This window comes from Apis mellifera, linkage group LG11, assembly GCF_003254395.2.
Source record: "Apis mellifera strain DH4 linkage group LG11, Amel_HAv3.1, whole genome shotgun sequence".
NCBI lineage: Eukaryota > Metazoa > Arthropoda > Insecta > Hymenoptera > Apidae > Apis > Apis mellifera.
In genome coordinates, this window is record NC_037648.1 from 14,566,558 (window position 1) to 14,580,010 (window position 13,453).

Genomic DNA, 13,453 nt, shown 5'->3' on the forward strand with positions numbered 1-13,453 from the left:
TTATCATTCCGAAATTTCTTGTAATTAAAATACGTGGCGCTACTGTCGGATATTGTCATTTATATATATAGTACAAATAACATAACAGTTTCTTTTATAAAATTAATTCTTTGTTCATCACAAATTGTAAATTCAAATAATAAAAACAATTTTTTAAAAAGCAATATCAAAAAATTAAAAATTAAAAATTATTTAAATTCTTTTTATGTTATAATTTAATTATATTTAATATTGATTTCTTGATTTACGTTAAAATCTTTTTTTTAATTTATTTTTTATTAGATTTTTAATAAATATATCTTTATAGTACTATATAATAATTGAAATATTATATAATAATAATTTAATTTTAAATGAATAAGAAATTATATTTCAACCAATCAAAATGCTACTTACTTTGTGAATAAGATACCATGATGTTCCAGCCAATAAGAACGCTATTTACTTTATGAAGAAAGAACTACGCTGTTCCAACCAATCAGAATATTATTTATTTTATGGATAAGAAATTATGCCAATCAAAGAGCCGCTTTCTGAATATTTGGCGGGAGATATTATTTATTTATGGAAAATTTTTGTAACGTGTTTAAAGTGGGATTTCTACGCAGAAAGTAATTATATTCATATTTTATTATTAAGTTTACTTTAAATTATTATTAATCTCATTTATTTAATAATTTACTAAACATTATGATAATGAAATTAATTAAACTCTTAAATTTTTTCCTGTTATTTATTTGACATGATTTCGAAAAACTAATGACATAACATACACATGTTATTGTTGATAATTTATTAACAATAATTTTTTTGCAAATCTGTTAAATTTTATTTTAATAAAGATAAATATATTTAAAATTATTTACGTGATTTTTTTTATTTATATTGAAACGAAATATATTGAAATATTTAATTCATAAAAATCAACAAATTCATTTTATCAAATTAAATTTGTTAATAAATTTTTTAATAATATTTTTCTTTTAAATGCTTATTTTTATTAATTATATATATATATATATTTTTTTACTTATATTATGTTCAAAATTAAGTTTCATTTTTTATAATAAATTAATAATTTAAATAAATTATAATCATAGACGAAAAATAGAAAAGAGTGGGAATGTAGAAAGTGATAAATATAAACAAATCAAACAATCTTCAAAATAATTTATTAAAAATGTTGCATACTCGATATTCGAATCGGTAATCAATAATGGTATAATTAGTAACTATATGGATGTCATGTGAGCATGTTTCCGGAGGTTCTGTTGAAATTTTTTTCTGGCGATAAAATGCGATCCCTCATCATTTTTATTAACCATCCTAGAAGAGTCCTTCAGGCCAAACGATACAATTAATTTGTCATTAATTGACATAATCAATATATTTATATCATGATAGTATACTAATTAAATTATTATTTTCATTTTAAATTCCACAATAATATTATTCCATTTGTCAATAATATCTGAAAATTTTATTAAATCGTTAAAATGCTACTTTTTTCTTTTGCATTTAATAAATGTCATTGGCCTGACAGACGCATCTATTAATGTTCAATTTCGTAAAGTTGTATAGTGTACGAGCGCATGCGCACATATGTTATTGTCGGGCCTGTTCTTGATTCCATTTCGCTCACCGTTAATTTAATAATTTATTCTTATATCATAATGCATTCTTTCGTTCATGATTATTTTCTTGCAATAATAGTGTCAGAAATCGAGAGTTTCGCTATCTCGAGGTATTGAGTGTATATTCTTTTTTTTTGCGATTTCGTGCTGTGAATAATTTATAAAAGAAAAATTGAGGAATAATCTAAGATCTATTAGAGTGAGTTTTCGAACAATTCGAGTGCAAACAATTGAATGAATAAAAAGAAAAAAATCATTGTGCATAAAAAAAAAGAACGACGAAAGTGGATATATCTGTAATAAATGCAAATGCATCTAAAATTTCAAAATTAAAAGTTGTATCAAATATTACGTACTAACAGTCGGTAATATTATATTCGATAAATGTTTGATTGGTTTAAAGTGGAAATATATTTTAAAAATACGGTAGAAAATATTTATAAGATAGAAAAAAGAATAGAAAAGAAAGATATATTATTTAAGATACGAAGTAAAAAAAAAAAAAAGATGTCGTATCAACGATTTACCGACTGTAGTACAATTTACCGACGAAATATGGTGTAGATAAGTATTAAATATGATTCAATATGAAAAATGATGATAGAGAAAGCGATAGTTACTTATTTTTCACCGCTTGGAATGATAATTATTGCGGGACGCCGAAGCGTTTCAAACAATAAGCGTTTTCGGCAGTCTTCGGGAAGAGTTCGGAACTCACGCAACTTCTGTGTCACTAGATAAACCAGGCCTGCTCACCGGATATATTCTTCCGGATTCCAAATCTTCTTTCTATACTTATTATTGTATAGAAAATGCATAGATAATTCGTTAATTATACATCGATTCTTCAATGAACAAAGTTAGAGCACAAAATGAGAGAAAACGATATTATTCTAATTAGGGAATTAAGTTCAGCAGTACCATACATAGATGGCACTATAATTATCTCTTTGACTAGCGTTGCTTTTATTCCTTTTTCTTTTCTTATTTTGTACTGTAAATTTATCCTCTAAAGTATCGACTATACGATATGATTATTTTTACGCTGTTCACTACTCTATTTTTCTTTACTATAGCGAAGAATAATCGATTTGAGATTTCTATACGTGGACAGGCCTGAGATTAAACGCTGTATAAATTACTTCACAGAATTTTATAAACTTTCTCTTTACTCGTTATATCGTCCATCTTGATTTTTTTCTTCCCTCTATTTTACGATCACGTTCGTTCGTTTCTTTTCTTTTTTTTACGTACACAACAGTTCGTCGAGAAATGATCATTAAACTTAATCGTCTTGTGCTTTCTTAATTTTCACAATTTATCGCTTCGGTAACATTTACGCTTATTTATGTACATAGAACCGCGTAAATATTTTTCTTCATTTAAACGCGCATCTACTGGAAGTCGTTCATATCCAACCTCTTTCATCATATTTTCGTTTGTCCTTGTTTATATAGTTTCAACGAAGAACTTTAATAATTATTGATTAATTAAACTTTAATTAACAAGCACTTTGTCCTATAATTATTTTTCTTTGGTATTAAAAATTATTAATTAAGAAATAAAAATAGCGAAATTAATTACGAGATTTTGATCAATCGATCGGTTATGTGACAATAAAAAACAAATGTTTGTGTATAAAATTTAAATTAATAATTTAATAAACACGCGTCACTCAAAATAAGAGGCAAATAATTATTTCGAGCATCGACCTTCCGTTCATTCATTATCAACGCGTTCATGGATATGATTTTATAATTCGTAATTAACTTCTAATCGTCTACATAGTTATTCGTTTAACTTAGATCGTGATCTAGAATTATTTAAAACTCGATACATGTGTATTTTACGTTTTATTTACAATCGAGTCGCTCATAATCTTATTTACATACGAACATTCACATTCACACATGCCATTGGCCCGTAACCGCGACGAAGATTAATAATTCTTCACTTCGAAAAATTAATAATTTCAAAAATTACGATTAATCACGTTTGTAATTAAAGAGAGTAGAACACGATCGAAAACTCAACGACCTGAAAATTTGAGAAAAAAATTTGTGCACACTGTCTTTTAGAAACAAAGGAATTACAATCTGTCATCCTTCGAGACACAAAGAAACATGGACGAAAGTTAAACGAATATAAGTGTACAATTCGCGAAATCGATCGAATAGTGAAATGCAGTGGTGCCAGCATGTTGTCCACGAGTTACTAGGCTTTGAGATTTGTCGTCGATTCTACGGCCGATGACCATTGTCCTGCGGGCGTCCCTAAACACGAGACTCGTGTTTTCATGCGCAACGTCAATAAAGGTTCACCGATAAATTGCACCGTGCTTTGTATATCGGATACAAATCTTGCCAATAAACCTTTACTTCGTGCACATGTGAACAACGTGCTTCCATATGGGAGCACGTATTTTTTTCCTCGCCCAATACCTCGTTCATTTCTTTCGATTTTCATTTAAAAAGTTTGAAGAAATTATTCGATTTTTATCCTTTTAAATCCGATCGTTAGAATTGGAAAATTAATCGAATGGATATTTAGAAGGGGAGAAGGGAGATTATATTTCGTAAAATTTATAGAGGAAATTATTTCTTGTTTATTGTTAGCAATAAAAAAATAAGTAATATTTTTCATTGTTCTTTCATTTCGTCACTGTCATTCTCTTTTAGTTTGCAAAAGCACTTTGCTGACCTACTAAAGGATTGAAAAATTAATTAAATTAATTAAAATTTCGAATAAACTTATTCTAAGTAATAATTTAACTTGGATGCATACAGTTAATTATGATTATTCTATGTTTAAATAATAAATTATCCAATTATTAACTTCATGAATTTCAGGTAAAATTTTTTTCTTCTCTATCCCTTCACTAGTTCCATGGAAACACTTATTTACATATAAAATTCCTAACATATATTTTTCTTCTAAATATCCATTCAATTTTTTTAAAAAGATTATCAAAACATTTTAAAGCGATCAAAAGATTAATATTATTCATCGAATAATTAAAGAAACCATAGTAACGAAAAATAAAATAAAAATATATAAGAGAAAGAGAAAAAAAATTCGACAAAAAATTATCGATTTCGATGAACGAAGTTGCACGTCGAAAATTGGCGACAAAACCACGAGGCACAGTATCGACGCAAGCCTCAGGCATGTGACAGTGATCGTTTCGTCGCTATATATCTTGACTCGTCAAAATCACGCTCGAGGGAAAAAGAGAACCGTGCCGTTTCTTAACTTTTTATACTTATCGTCGATGAGCACGCGACTTCTTTGTATTTTGTTCTGTCCGTGTGATTTTTTTCAGGATTCTTCGACGGGAACAGGTGGAATCCAAAAACGAGAACTCGGCCGTGAGCGATCGTCCCATAATAAATCAAACATATCATTCATGAACAGAATAGTATGTCTTCCTTTTCAACCTCCTGATTCTTTTTTTTATCTCTCTATTAAATTTGGTTCTTTTGTATATTTCTTCTTTTTTTTCCCTTCTTTCTTCTTCTGTTGTATTATTGCTATTTCAATAAACATTTGATATAAGATATTTATTGTAAGAGATGTAAATACGGATGAAATTTCGATTATTTTAAGAGTGATTATCTCTTCTTTGGCAGCCTTCTTTTGAAAAAGTTTGATTGTTTATTTCTTTCTTTTTTTTTTTTTATTCGATAATTTATATCTTCACGATCGATGATGTCCACGTTTCACTGGTCGACCGAATCTTTCGAGAAACGTATGGGTAAGTTATGGTCCGTAAAATAAAGGAAATGGCAGTGAACCGATATCACGCGACACTTTCGTCGTAAGAGCAACACGATAAAACACGAAACTAAAAGCGTCAGTCTTCGATTCTCTGGAAATGTATCGCGGGATCTGCAAACTGAATAATCAAGAACAAAGAAAGGTTATTTTTCTTTCTCACTTTTTAGGTTAAATCCAACGATACTATTGGTCCCCGCAACACAAGAAACGCGGATCACACATGGAGAAATGGAAAATATTGCGAAGACAGGATGATTCGTTGCACGAGTTCGTTCTCGAGCGAGATTATCGATCGTATCGATATCAATCGAATCGTATATACACATAAACATCGATTTATATCGAGCGGAACGTACAGAGAACGAATTAACCTTAATCAACGTTATTACGAAATAAAAAATGCGCACATATAGACAAGTCTTCTCGTAAGGACGAAATTCGGTGACAATTCGACGAAAAATTCCCTTCTCCTTTTTCCATCTATTGCTGTCGATCTTGATTCGTTCGTGGAGATGTCGAGCGTCGGTGGCGCCTTCTATGCGAAGAAATTTCTCGAAATTATTTTTATTATTATTACTATAAAATGTTTCGAACGACTTATAGACCTAAATTAATTATACGTTTGAAAAATCGAACGATCACTTAGAAATGTTATTTTTGATTTTTTGTTTCGTTTGTTGAATATTCTTCGCATAGTGATAGCCATTGCTCGATGAACGTTGCCAATATAGCTGCCGCTGGTGGGCGGTTCGTTTGAAAGCGGAATTAATAAAATTGAAAAAAGTGAGGTTCGAACACGAATACTTTAACGATTGTCTTTTTTATCAATGTATAATGGAGGGTCAATTGTTGACTGTAGCTTTCGTTCCGTAGACATCCCGTAGGTTATTTTTCGAACAATACGGTTGATGTACACGCTGAACACAGCAAAAATATAATGGCGGTGCTTTCAGTTAGCTGACCGGTCATTGGTTAATTTTTTCTTCGATCGTGTTTCTCGGCTTTGCTTCTGGTTCCCTTCGTTTCGCCTCGAATTTTCTCGTTTCGTTTATGCTTCTGCGCTTCATGAGTTCTACGCTTATCGGCTAGTAGTAAAGCAGTTTTGGAACGAGCCTTCGTTCGCAGTGATTGCGAAAAAATGGTATTCAAAACAATCTTTAAAAATTACGGATTAATTCAGAGATTCGAGTGTTTATTTTCAAAATTAAGAGCAAATTATTGATTTTTAAATTTAAAATATTCAGATTTAAATTTTCAAATTTATGATATTTCAACTTTATTACGATTATTATTAAATAAACTTTAAACTTCAAAGTGATGAACAATGAAACGTAGCTGCGAACGAAGACACATGCACGAACGTGTCATATTATCCGATACAAATAGATAAATAATCAATTATGTACAAGTATAAACATGGTGTACAAGTTACGGCTTTGGATATCGTCGTGGCGCCAATTTCGCGCAGTCAAAAAAAAAAAAAAAAAAAATTGACGCTTCCTCCCTTTTATCGATTTTCGTCGTCGACGACCCCTCCCGCCAAGATGTAACAATCATTATTAAACGGAGCACAGCTCCGTAGAAAACAGCGTTATATATATCACATAATTTCAGGCTACCATATTTCTACGTCATTTTCTTCGTACTCGTTCTTCCCGAAGTCGTCTTACATCTAGTGTGTGACAGTATTATTAAATCGCCTAAACGGTAATCACTCGAAACATTTGGTCAGTATCTATAATTTCCGACTTCCTATTCGGCCGTTTTATCGTGATTAATGTCGATTAAATTTCTATCGATTTTTCATCTTCCAAACACTAAAACATTATAGTTATTTAAATTCTTCTTCAATATTTCAAATTAAATTTTTATCAAATTATGTACAGAGCATTTTAACGAAATAGTAACGATTAGTATAACTTTGTATTAACAATTAAAATCGAAACAAGATTGAATTTTTCTACTTTTATCTTATTACTGGCGCCATCTGATATTAACTCGACAAAGATGATATCTGCCGTCCTCGTAAGGTAAAGTCACTTTACAAATCGAAGAAAGAAATCGAAGATGAAAATCTCAACCATCAATTCACGTTAATCACGACGAAATCAGCCACAGTTCAACCGAAACGCGCGACTTCGATCGAATTATTTTACAGAGAATCTCGCGCGTTTACCAAAGGGAGCAAGAAAAAGCGAAGGAGAGAGGAGCCATTAGCTCGTGCTTAAAACCGTGTCTTCTATCCTTGTCGAGATTACCTCAACATACGATTGAACGACAGTAGTGCGAGTTTCTTTTTGCTGGTTCTTTGCTCGATGCCATGAACCATTATCTTGTTCTTCTTTTCTTTAGATTCAATCGAGCGCAAAGTTCAAATAAGTTTCTCAGGCTCCTCTAAATCTGCCAATGTCTGCCACGACCCAAGATTTCGATCGATTAATCAGTCGTTCGATTTATCGATGAATCGACTTCTCTAGTCACAAGAGACAAAAAGTTAACTATCAGCGAAACGATATTACTAAGATTTCATTATTATTTATTGTCTTTTTTCAAGCAATTTGATCACTTTCTTACCAAAAAATTTTCGAGAACACGTCGCCTTGTAATCACGGTGCAAATAATAATCTATTTCGAAGTGTGTAAGTCAGTGCTGTCTTAACCTAATTTAAAGAATGAAACGAAAAAATACTAACAAAAAACATCAATACAATTATTAAAAAAATCGAAATCAATTTAAAAAATCGTATAGCAGTACAAAATATGTCAAGTACAAATTGTTTCAACTATCCATCGTTCATAACCTAAAAAAAATCTACAAACAAATATTATTCTTACAAACAGCATTGATCTATCTCCACATAATAAATCTATAAGCACTTATCTCCAAGTCTTCTCATCCATCATCTAATCCCCATCATTTTTCAGAATCCAACAAGGATCCTAAACCGAATCTACAAACACCTAACAAATTTTTCTCCGTGGATAAATAAAGAAATGCAAGAATGGTCCAAGTCATCGAGCAGCGAACCATCTTTGAGAACAGAGTCTAGGTTTCCTATAAAGTATATCAGAGCAGTTCTGCACGTTACGTAGAGGTGAACGTCGTCGTGAAGTCGATGCGTGTTTCTCCTTCAAGAGGAGACGAAATGGGACGCGACGACGCCACGACGAGCGACGAATGGGACGACCGTGGGTGATCGTCACACGGTGGTCACCCGGTCGACCTCGACGTACCGCACAGAACTGTCGCTGTGTCAGCAAATCACTTCCTTTCCATCGATGATCGCCGTTTCAGAGGAGATGCTCTTCAGCCTGTGCTGCGATATCGACCGATTCGTCCGTTGCCTACAGATCCGCCAAATCACGAAAATGATGACGGCGAGAATCGTGATGATGGCGAGGAGGCCAAGACCCAAGTGAAGGGGAGGCAGTTGCAGAAGGACAGAACAGTGAGTCAGAGCCTCATCGTATCCTGATGGACAATGAGAGATTCCATCGCACCACAGAGAAGCGTTTATGCACGCATCCAGCTCTGGACATCGCTGTTCGCAATCACGTGGCATCTGCAATCCTGCTGTCGATGTTACCGATGGTCTGTAAAAAGATTTCGAGAAGTGAATTAAGAAATACGTCTTAGAAGTTGTTAGAAATAAGAATTTACATCGAATTTAAGTAAAATTAATTTTTTCAATGAAATTAATTTATGTTTTAGGTTAGAAATTCGAGCGAAGGAAAAATTGAATAAATTCTGAATTGGAATACTTTCTAAGAGGATTGAGAAATTTGGATATCGTTTTATCATGAAAAATGCATCACATTAGATAGTGAGATAAGAATTTATATTAGACGAAAGATTTAAATTGTACTAAGTGAAGAATTTACCTTCTAGTGAGCTCGAGCCAGGTGACCGTGTACGTATCCGGTTCCTTGATAATAAACTCGATGGCTATAGTCCTGATGGGGTCCTGACCCGGGACCAGAATCATGGCATTGCTGCTGACGGCCCAGCCGTCGCTGAAAACTTCGACCACGTGGTGTCTAAACTCCGCAGGTGGTTTCGGGCACACCGACACGTGTATCGTGCCACCGGTATGTACCACGATCCGATTCTTTGTCGCGCACTTGCTCGTATTCGACATTATCGTCCCGTGCATTTTTACATACAGGTATTGATTCGGCCCAGGATCTATCAGCCATGGATGCTTCTCACAATTTTTCTGGAGACGAGATTAATCAAATATAATAACGTGATTCAATTGTTCACAAATTTTCTCAACTCTCAAGATCAACGAGACCTTCTTAATTCATCATAAATCAAAGTGTCTCACCTCGTCCTCGTCGACTATTGGAGCTTTGTACTTGATCTCTCCGGAAGGCCCCCTCACCCTCCTCTTCTGCAAGCAAGGAATCGTCTTGACGAATTCCCATATGCCTTCGAAGAACAGATTATTGTAATCGTCCAACGCGTCCATAGATCTGACGGTGAAGTGCACCTCGACGATGTTCGAGGTCGATTTGATGTTGATCGGCAGTGATCGATTGGAACACAGGCAGTCTCGTTGCACGGGCGGCGCGTTCGGCCATGGAAGATCTAGCACCTGTGGATATCGAGCCGTGATTCGGTCCCGCGGGTCGCTTGCCATTTAATTAGCCGTCTGATTATATTATAATTGCAGGGGGACAAACATGACGGCCGGGTATCGAGAGCATAAGCGTTCCTAATTGCGCTTTAAATTCGCGAGCTGGTGACCCTCGTAAATTCTGGAATCGATAACGAAGTTGGAACGAACGATGGTAACCACCGTTTTCGGATCGAAATTTTAGATTTATTCGGCTTTTGCCCACCGCTGCCACTCCGATTACCGTTTACACGCCGAATTTCTGATAAAGTTTTAATGAAAACGCGCCCTCGTTAATTACGACCTCTCCCCACTCGTTCTCGCGAGTTGGGAAAATTGTGTCGATAGAGGTCCTCTCGATCGCCACCAGGAAACTTTAAATTAAAATCGTTGCTCATTTGTGATTGGTGTTCGAATCTTATTTGCGATTCCATTGGTGGACTTCTAAAGATTTATCGGTTCTAGGTCTTTTTGTGATTTTAAAGAGTGTGGATATTTTATGCGTTATGTTGTTCTTTTACACGAGGCATGTTTAGTGTTAAAAAAAATATTTGAATATTTATATTAAAAGTGAAATTCGATAGATAATTACGATATTGTGATTAGATAGTCAAGGAATCAGAAATTTTATCTCGTAAATGTGAATGTGTTTGTTTTCGAATTGTTTTCCTTCTCGCATCGGTATTCAATTCATTTCTACACAATGTCGGGAAGAGATTCTTATACGTTATTGAAGCAAATTTAAATCGGTTTATCTTTCGAAGTGTAACAACATTGAAAAGGAAATAATTGTTTCGATCTCTGTGATTAATTTTTGAACAAGGCTCTATCGTTCTCGATTATCCGAACAACACCGACTTGCCAGTTATCGCACATTTGCTCGCCGACGTTAATAACTCTATTCACGAGAGATGAATGGGGGCCCCTCTAGCGATCTCGTGTCGTGCAAATATAAAACGGGGCAATACCCATTCAAAGTTCGTTTCGAAGATTAATTGGAACACGTGCCGTGTTATTAACAGATCGAGGAAAGGAAATATTTGAAACAAGTTCTGCGCTTTCAATTGTTGAAACAAGAAAACGTCAAAAATTGCAAAACTATCTGAACCAAAAACTATATCGATAGACGTGATACGTTACATACGTGGTACAATCAAAGCAAAAATTTTTCCTCTAAAATTTATTCGCAAAATATATAAGTATGTATGAAAAAAATATTTTCATAAACTGAAAATATCCACGTAAGTACTTATACGATTTTTCCACACGAATTCGTACTAATCGGAAATTAATTTACAGGCGAAAAAAGGGATTGATTGAAACGGAACGATGAGACTCACCTTCACGAAAAAGTTCTCCGATCCAACGCAGAGGAGCCGATTAAAGTCTGCGCTGGAGACGCTGCGGCACGTCCTGTTCCCGTTCAAAAGCTTGTTGAACCGCAGCTTCACGATCTCGTCGTGCTCGCCCTCGAATCGATACACGCAGCTGGAAAATCCGTTGTAGCCTGTACTAATGGAATTTACATGGTCGGCCGGCCACGCAAAGGAAATCGCATCCTCGATCCTGATACCACAGGTTGCACGAGAGATTACGAGGAGGGGCAGATCAACCATGGTCAATGATGTTTCTCGTTCGTTAACCGATCGTCGGTTTCCCTTGCGGTAATTTGAAGAGACAAGGGAAGGGAAAGGAAGAGGTTGAAGGAAATAGTATATAAGAAGTAGGAATTTTAATTTGAACCAATTTTTCTTAGTTTCTATGGTATGATGATTAATAATAAATTGCGAATAGAGTATCAGTTTATTATTATATTTATTAACATTGTAGGTATATGAAATTGTATTTGAACGATAAATGGAATGAGATGAAGAAAAATGAAGAAATGGAAAGATGAGGAATAGAAATTTTAATCCGGATCAATTTTCCTTGGCCTCTGTTATATTTCATTCCTCTTTCGCATGGCGTGTAATCACAATTGAGAACAAAGTAAACGGGTATCCGTCACGCAGCAGCTATGGAATTCTATTTGGAACGGTAAACAAATGATAAGTAAACAACGATCGACGTGAAAAAGCGAATTGTATATATGGTTATACAACCGATCAGAGTGCACGTCTCTCGAGGAAGATGTTATTTCTCTCGTGTCGAATATGAAAAGGTGTAAAAATCCATTTTTATGGTCTCGCGAAGCGAGTGGAACGGTTTAATGGATGGGCAAGGAAAGTTTGATTGGGATTGGATCGATTGAGGAGTTGTTCACGCGAGGATTGAAACGGAGTAAGAGTTGAATTCGGTGTCAATGGAACTTTAGGTGAGGTTTGACTTTCCTTTCTGTGGATTTTGTAGGTTGAAGTTTGAAAAAGAGAAAGAGGAAGAGAGAGAGAGGGAGAGTTGTCAAAGTTGGAAGGATAAACAGAGGGAAATTTGTAATAGGGATGGTGGTTGGGTAAAGGTCTCTTGGATTTGTTTGTAGTTGAGCACGAGAAAGCTTGGAAAACGAAGAAGGGGAAGTTTTCGATGAGGGAATAGTGATTCTATTTTTAAGATTCGCTTTGGAGAGAGGGGAATAATAGTGAGAGATAAGGGGAAAAGAGTCGAAAGAGAAAAATGCTCTAAACGAATAGCTTTCATAATACTTTTCCAATCTTAAGTTGGTGAAAGTTTTTACTTTGTTAAACTCATAACTATGAAAAGAAAAAGATTTTAAAGGAGGAGGAATTCGTTACTGTATAGAATGTCATATCTGATTTTTAACATTTAAGTTTTCTCTGTATTATTTATTTGTGATGAAAAATGTTTATTTGTAATTCAGATAAAAGTTGAATGGTGTCAAAAAATGCATAATCTTTGTTCTTAATTCTTTCTGCATAAAGATGAAGATCAATCTTTTTTCCTTGTTTTTTTTTTTGAATACTTTTTACTGCTTAAAAATTTTTGCAAAATTTATTCCATCATAAAAAATCATAAAATCCTTTCCTCGATTCAATTTTTATTTGAAACGTTTATTCGTTACGAATAATAATATTAAAAAAATCAATGTGATACACTTTATTCCATACTTTCTTTATTGTTAAAAAATCTGAACATTAAAAAAAAAAAAAAATATACGATCAGGAAAAATTTCGCAACAATGTCTGAAGGCTTTCTAAGAGAATAGAAGACTCTTCACATCCTCCTCTTCTTTTTTCTTCAGCCTCGATCTCGAAGGGGGTCGAGGAACTCGATGACAGAGGAGAAGAAGCGAGGAGGAAAATTTAAAAAAAAAAAAAGTGAAAGAAAGGAGAAAGAAAGAAAAAGGCGCGCACACTTTCGTCGCGATGCACAAAGGGACTATTTACGGCCAGCTATCGCTTTTGCAGGTGGAACAAAGAGGCAAGCTGGTGACGCGCATCTCATTCGAAATCGCGGAATCGTTTGCGC

At 34.1% G+C, this 13,453-nt stretch overlaps 1 long non-coding RNA gene across 4 annotated transcripts; it reads left to right on the forward strand.

The window, feature by feature from the left end:
- Positions 1-6,750: 6,750 nt before the first annotated feature.
- On the forward strand, positions 6,751-13,136 carry LOC102654866. 4 transcript variants are annotated; one of them, XR_003305562.1, is made up of 8 exons: positions 6,751-8,050; positions 8,337-8,461; positions 8,707-9,003; positions 9,124-9,235; positions 9,301-9,500; positions 9,578-11,271; positions 11,330-11,794; positions 11,861-13,136. It is a non-coding gene; the product is annotated as an uncharacterized LOC102654866 (long non-coding RNA). The 4 variants fall into 4 exon arrangements; XR_003305563.1 differs by having other exon boundaries at positions 9,578-11,229; XR_001704965.2 differs by having other exon boundaries at positions 9,578-11,794.
- The last annotated feature ends 317 nt before the right edge of the window (positions 13,137-13,453 follow it).